The sequence below is a fragment of the Hylobates moloch genome, unplaced genomic scaffold (genome assembly GCF_009828535.3).
Source record: "Hylobates moloch isolate HMO894 unplaced genomic scaffold, HMol_V3 SCAFFOLD_20, whole genome shotgun sequence".
NCBI classification, from domain to species: Eukaryota; Metazoa; Chordata; class Mammalia; order Primates; family Hylobatidae; genus Hylobates; species Hylobates moloch.
The window spans coordinates 5,487,016-5,494,718 of NW_026652295.1; the positions used below are offsets into that span (position 1 = coordinate 5,487,016).

A 7,703-nucleotide genomic window follows, 5' to 3' on the forward strand; every position below is an offset into this window, starting at 1 on the left:
CACGACCCTGGCTGGCACCTTGGCCTTGCTGCCATATGGTAGTCATATTCACTTTGTGGTAGTCATATTCACTTTGATGGCTGAATGCTGCTACTTGGCCTCTGCTACTCCAAAATATCTTCATCTTCAGTAATGTTAGAGAGGTCAGTTCTGTTGCAGCATTTCCTACTGTGAGTCATAGACCATGGAAGACAATCACTAGTGAGATTCCCAACAATGCTGGTGGCCCCTCACCAGTGACCTTGTTATTTTTATATAAAGGGCATGTCTTCTTGGCCTCACAGGGAACAAGATCGGGGTCTCTGGTCTTGCATAATAAATCCTCCCTGGACTGTCTGACTCCGTCCTCAATACCACGCCATGGCAAATATGGCATCTTTCCCTCATTGACTGTAGGCTGTCATCTTGTCCAAGCTTCAAGAAACCTCTGATCAGCATTATTAGGATAGACACAATTGTCCTTTTGAGGACAGTGAGTTATAGGAGAGTGTCAGTAGACCTTCCCTAGTCACTCTTATGTATAATACCAACACCTCCTGACCCAACACTCTCAAGATCTGCCCCCATATGTGTTTCTCTGATTTCTGCTGGTGAGTATTAGGCCTTTCAACTCTTGATGAGTAAACCAGTCACCAAATACTTGGTGAATAGCTTTCATCAACTGCCTTTGCACAGGACTTCATTTCCTTCTCTGGGGTTTTGCAGATAATGGATCTTAACTAGTGGGCTGGAGGCAATGAGGGGATGTGAGGATGCATCTTGTGAAGGACAAAAGTCATCTTGTAAGTAGTCCCCTCAGGTGAGGACTTCCTGTGGTACCCAGGTAATGGGAAGCTGCTTTCTTCTAGCAGGGGAGAGGGGGCTGCTTCTGTTGCCCCAGAGATCAGGGAAATCCTAGGGTTTGGTGTTCTTAGACTCATCTCAGTGGGAGTGGCAATGACACTTAACTCTAACTGAAGCATTTGGTGTCTGTGGTATCTATAGATTTCGTAAGTTTCCTCCACAGTGTCCTCTGCCATGCTGGACAGAAGTGGGTGGTAAGACGGTATCATTTGGTGGGAAGAGTCAATTTCCTTGGGAAGCAGCAGAAGCTCAGCATAACCATTCATTTAAAGCCTAGAGGGATGCGGGCATTTGATGGTTAAGGTTAGGGGATAATGGGCTGGGCACAGTGGCTCACGCCTGTAATCCCAGCACTTTGGGAGGCTGAGGTGGGCAGATCATGAGGTCAGGAGATTGAGATCATCTTGGCTAACACGGTGAAACACCATCTCTACTAAAAATACAAAAAATTAGCCAGGCATGGTGGCGCGCACCTGTAGTCCCAGCTACTCGGGAGGCTGAGGCAGGAGAATCGCTTGAACCTGGGAGGTTGAGGTTGCAGTGAGCCAAGATCACACCACTGCACTCCAGCCTGGGTGACAGAGCAAGACTCCATCTCAAAAAAAAAAAAAAAAAAAAAAAAAGGGAAAAAAAAAAAAAAAAAAAAAAAAAAAGGGTTGGGGATAATAGTTTAGGTGGATACTGGTCAGGGGTAGAAAGGTAGTCAGTGTAGCCAGAGCCATGAAGAATCGTGAAGAAAAGGCGAATGCAAGGTTGCATGACTGGAAAAGACTATGCGAACATGAGCCTCCTCAGCTGTACACTGAAATGCTCAGATGTGCAGGGGCAAATATGACCATGTTATTGAAGATTAAAGAGAAACAGAAGATATCTGCCTCTGACTATTATGGTCTAACTTAGAGAAACGGATAAGCCCTCCTACTGAAAATAACTAGAAAAGCTGAATACAATACAAAAAAACCATTGGAGGAGGTGTAGCTAGATACCAAGGCAGTCAGACTTGTAGGACCAACATCTCAGAGAGAAGGGGAAATGTTGATGTGAGCCAGACTTTCTTCAGTACTCTTCTTCTTGAGGCGTTTGATGATTCCTAAGATGGTGACAGGTGAGGCTCTTCACAAAGCAGAGAGCCTCAACTAAGGCACAGAGAAACTGAGCAAAGCTCCCCAGAATTTCACGGGACTATAGAGAAGAAAATTGAGTTTTAAGGCTACCAAGGCAAATAAAATGTAAGGAGTCAAGATTCTGGAACAGAAGAAAACACAGTTTTGTTCACTAGTGTATCCTGCTATATATAGAACTGTGCTTGATGCATAATAGATGCTCAATAAATATTTGTTTAATACACTTTGATGATGCAGAAGCAATCTGAGGATAAATGGGTGACTACAAAAGAGAACCTGAAACACATTAATTTTTTTTCTCTAGACCACTAGTGTTTACAAGTTGTATTTAAAGGTACAAGCAGATATCAATAAATTAATGGATCTGTTTCCAAATGCCACATTAAGCAATCCCAATCAACCTAGCATTATTATAAGAGCTTTGGCGTGAAATAGAACTAGCTTTGCCTTCTCTCTCCACTCTCTCCACCGTTAACCATGCGCATGACCTCGATCAAGCTACTGGATCCCTTTGAGTCTCAGTTTTTTTGTCTGTAAAATTGGGATAATAATGTCTACCTGTAGGATTAAATGAAATAAAATGTGTTAACCCTTATTCATTCAGCAGTTATTTAGTGAGTACCATGTTCTAGGTGCTTTCGTAGGTACTGGGGGAAAATTCATTCATTCTTCACTAGCTATTTATTCAGTTATAGACAATGTACTGGTAACTGGGGAAAAAGTCAAGAGTCCCTGCTCTCATGGAGTTTGCATTTTAAAAGAGGGAGACAGCCATATTTTAAGCAAGATAATGGAAGTAAATATTAAATAAATTATATGGTGTGATGGTTAATGTTTTGGGTCAACTTGACTGGGTTAAGGGGTGCCCAGATAGTTGGTAAGACATTTTATTTGGGTGTGTCTGTGAGGGTGTTTGTGGAAGAGATTAGCATTTGAATTGGTAGAAGATTTGTTTTCGTCAATGTGGGCAAGTATCACTCAATCCATTGAGGGACTAAATAGAACAAAAAGGTGGAGGAATGGTGAATTCTTTCTCTCTTCTCTGGTTCTGAGACCTTCAGACTCAGGCTGAATTACGCCACTGGCTTTCCTGGGTCTCCAGCTTACAGATACCATATCATGGGACTGCTTGGCCTCCGTAATCACGTGAGCCAATTCCCATAATAAATCTCATTTTGTCTTTCTCTATATATATACCCTATGGTTCTGTTTCTCTGAAGAACTCTGGCTAATACAGATTGTGATAGGTATTTTTGAAAAAAAATTCCAAGGGGCGAAGTGGCTGGAGAAGCTGTCTGTGGTATGGGGAAAGGGGAAGTCACAACTATCTCGCAGGGTACAATTCAGCATTGGTGGCCAAGTCCTGCATCCAGAAGCATGCAGTAAAGCCCACTTCTCTGGTGTGCAGCAGGCACACCTTGGCAACCCGTGGGTTATCTCCTGTTGCTGCTGCTGCTGCCATGAAAGGAGAAACATATGAACTTGATGACCCTGTGAGCCTGTGTCACGCCTGCTGGGTTACTGGTCACAGACTCAGTTTACCCTGCTAACTCCCAAACATATGCATCCATGTAGACTTGCGGGGCTGCCAGCTGTTCAGTCTCACACAGCAGATATTTCTCTTCTATAGCGAAAATGATAACAAAGGCTGGATGTTTACATAATGGCAGAGAATTTTCTTTGTGTCTATTTCTACATCTGCACAATTTGAGAACTTGGGCAGATCCAGGTCTAGAGCGTATACAATGCTCATTTTATGACTGTAGTAGAAGTACAGACTTTCTAGAAGAGGAAAGAAATCCATTATCTCCCCTAATGGATGTTATAGGGAGTTTCTACTAAATATTGCATAAAATAAACTTAAAACAATTCTCTGTACTGAGTTTATGGTGCAGTCTATGGCTCCCACAAGAGAATAAATGATAATGGAGAGAGAAATATTTACCAAACCCAAAAGTAGGAGCCATTTATTTAGCCATTAACTGGGAAATTGGCAATGTTAAAATTATTGTGCTAAAGAAATTCATTTCTTAAACACATAAATATCATGCTCATAATTTAAAGGTTTCATTTTTAACTGTTCATTTAAGAGAAGAGAAGGATTAGTAGACTTTCATTTTAGGTAGACAGGAAAATTTCCATGGACAAAGAGAACTTGGTAAATAGCCTCTATGGACCTCATGTAAAAGGAAAGGTTGGATGTTCCTGAGGGGATTTCTTCAAAGGAGCTGTCATTATTTACTGAATAGCTGCAGAAAGCCACAACCCCTTTATGTAACTTGGAATGCCCTCTTCTCTTCTTTGTGGCTGCCTCATCCTTCCCGTCTTTCCTTTAGGGCTAGGTCAGCTCTCACAATCTCCGGGCAGCTGTACCTGAATATCCAGCACACGCTCTCACCTTTTCTCCACCTACCTGTCCCATGGATTGTCTGAGTTACATGATATACTTCCTCATGTTTTCACACACATGTGTCTTGCCTCTCCTAACAAAGCAAGAAACTGGTTCTCAATAGAAAGGGGGAATGATGCTTCCAATCGGCATCCACAGTCATTCTTGATACTGGGATGGGTACTTCACTTATGTTTAACAATCTGGTATGAATTGAAAACTTAAATATGACCCTAAAACTTTCCCATGCATCTGTTTACCTCGAGTGCATGACTGACAGACTCCCTTCTACCTGGAATTGCTTTTGGGAAATAAAATGAAGATTTCTGAATGCTAACTGCCTTCATTATTTGGAGCTTTAAGCTACCAAGTAGCCATAATTACCATTAGGAAAACAGAGAAAATCATAAAGCAATATAGAAGAGAGGCTCATTTTGACAGACCTAGGGTTAGGAAGGTGGGGAGGGTGATCACATTTAAATGAATTATTTTTCTTGGTTAAAAAGCAACGCATATTCATGTTGGGAAAAGTAGAAATTAAATATAGGCAAAAGAAGAAAATAAAAACCACTGACAATCCTACTCCAGAAGAAAGCACTGTTTGCATTTCAGTTGACATCCTTCAGGTCTTTCTTAGTTGTATGTATTTTCCTACATATGTATTTTTCTTTCCAAAAATAGAATCATTTTGAAAACACTGTTTTATAACATGCTTTTCCACTTCGAAATGTATTCTGAATATTTTCTCATGTCATTGAATTTTCTCTTGCGTATCCTTCAGAATGGCCGACTCTTCTTGACGTCTGTTCTTTCATCACATCCTATATCCAATATGGCAGCAAATCCTGTTGGCTCTGCTTCTGCAATACAGCTGGAAGTTGGCCACTTGTTCAACCCTAGTCCAAGGCAACATTATCTTATGCTTGGAATATTGTAAGAGTTTCCTGGCAGGTCTCTTCCTTTCTGACCTTGTTACTTGATGTCTGTCTTCAGCATGGTAGTCATGGATCTTTTGAAACCTTGGTTAGATCTTGTTACTCCTCAGCCTTCTGTGTCTCTCGGCTGGTGCCCCTTGCTCAGAGGGAACTCTGAAGTCCTCAGTGTGGTCGACTAGGCCCCATGGCATCTGGCTGCCTCTTATCTACTGCTCTTTCCCCCTTGCTCACTCCATGTCAGCTGTGGTGCCTTCCTTGCTATTCCTTGAATATGCTCTAGTCTTAGGGCCATGCATTTGCTATTTTCTATAACACTCTTAAAGACTGTCTGCCCACAGCTTGCTCCCTTGCCTTCTTCAGGTTTTTACTTAACGTCACCTTTTCAATGAGGCCTTACCTGACCACCCTATTTAATAGTTTCCCACTCCTCCACAGCCCCTCCCCACACACGTTTTCCATTCTCCTGCCCTGTTTTATGTTTCTCCACAGCCCAACAACACCCTCCTATGTGCCACATATTGCACTTCTATGAAAAGTGTGTGGTGCTTGCAGTCTTTATTTCCCACCAGCATGCAGGCTCCACAAGGGAACGATTCCTGTCTGTTGTGTCCACTGCCTCTCTCACATTTCCAGAACAGTGCATGGTACAGAGTAAGCACTTGATAAACATTTTCTGAATGAAGGAATAGCCTGCCACATTTTGATAAATCATAGTATATTTAACCAGCCCTGATGTTGGGCATCTGAGTGTACTCAATTTGTCTTTACTATTGTAGATAATGCTGTAGTGAACTTCTATTCATCCACTAAACCTTTTCTGCATACACAACTTACTTCATTAGAACAAATTCTCAGAATAGGGGATACATTTTTAAGACCAATTTACTTTCAAAAATGCCTGCATCCAGGAACTCTCATGCTAGCAGGATGAGGTAATGACTATTTCCCATACTCGTGTCAACTTTGAGCAATGCTGGGAATTTCCATATGTCCAAACAACTGTTTATCAGGAAATGCAACAAGGTACTTTTGACACTGAGCATGAAAGGAACTCATCGAACCAAAATCTTCCAAAAAGACTGGAACATAAGAGAGCAGTTGAAGAGCATAATAGAAGAGAAGTGCCAGGGAGGAGGATTATCTTAGGCAGAGCACACTGAGGATGGAGAGTTACCATCCCTCCCGAGCCGTCGTTGGCATTGAACCAATGAGAGCCAGCCATGTGCCTGTCTGTGCCTTGTGTTTTTCTTCTTCAACATATACTTTAGAACATCCATTCTGTGGAAAGCTCTGTGCCAAGAGCTGTTGAGATGCCAGATGCATGCTGTTCCCTGCCCTGAAGACCCCAGCGGTCAGGCCAGGGAGAGAAGACATGCTTAGACAACCCAAGAGTCATCCCTGGGAAGAGATGAGTGGTGCCCGATGAGGGATTGAATAAGAGAAGACACCACCATGGGCTACAGTGGTCAGGAAAGGCTTTAGAATAGAACAGCAATCTTTATGGAGGGTTTACTGGGTACCAGGCAGTGTTTTCAGCACTTTCTGAATCACTTAATATTCACAGTAACCCAAATTAGGTAGGCACTAATAGTACCTACAATTTACCAATGAGAAAATTGAGGCACAAGAGTTGAAATACCTTGCACCAGGTTGCAGAGGTGGTGGTAAATGGGGGAGTCAGGCAGATGGGTTCTGGATTCCTTATTAATCATGATTCTATGCAGCCTTCACGTTTAAGTTACTATCAATGTGTAACAAATCACTACGACCTTAGTTGCATAAAGCAACTGTTTTATTATGCTCCCAAATTCTGTGGGTCAGGAATTTGGATAGAACACATCAGGGACAGCTTGGCTCTGCTCCACATGTCTGGGGCCTTGAGTGGGTGCATGAACACCTGGCGTTGACTCAATATGACTGGAATCACCTGGAGGCATCCATGTGTCCAGTAGATGATACTGGCTGTCAGCTGGGACCTCAGCTGAGGCTGCAGCTGGAACACCCATACGTGGCCTCTCCAGGTGGCCTGGACTTATACACAGCACGGTGGCCTCAGAGCAGTCAGACTTCATACACTATGGCTTAAGGCTCTAAAGGCAAGTGTCCCAGCAAACAAAGAGGAAGCAGCATTGCCTTTCCTGAGCTAACCCTGGAGGTCCCACAGTCTCAAGCCCACTCAGATTTAACAGGAGGGGATATAGACCCCTCCCTCCACTCGAACTCTCGATGGGAGGAATGTCAAAGAATTTGCAGCCATTTTTTTGGTAATAGACTTTACTTTTAAGGGCAGTTTTAGGTTTACAGCAAAATTGGTTAGAAGGTACAGAAGTTTCCCGCATATCATATTGCCTGCCTTCGCCTTCCGCAGCAATTTTTTTTTTTTTTTGATGGAGTCTCACTCTGTTGCCAGGC

At 42.7% G+C, this 7,703-nt stretch overlaps 1 long non-coding RNA gene across 1 annotated transcript in view; it reads left to right on the plus strand.

Annotated features, from left to right (window-relative positions):
• Positions 1 to 1,362, plus strand: part of LOC131382141 (uncharacterized) — a 48,539-nt gene extending 47,177 nt beyond the window's left edge. Inside the window, exon 5 of the long non-coding RNA XR_009211351.1 lies at positions 706 to 1,362. This is a non-coding gene — a long non-coding RNA (uncharacterized LOC131382141). The remainder of the gene's footprint in view (positions 1 to 705) is intronic.
• The last annotated feature ends 6,341 nt before the right edge of the window (positions 1,363 to 7,703 follow it).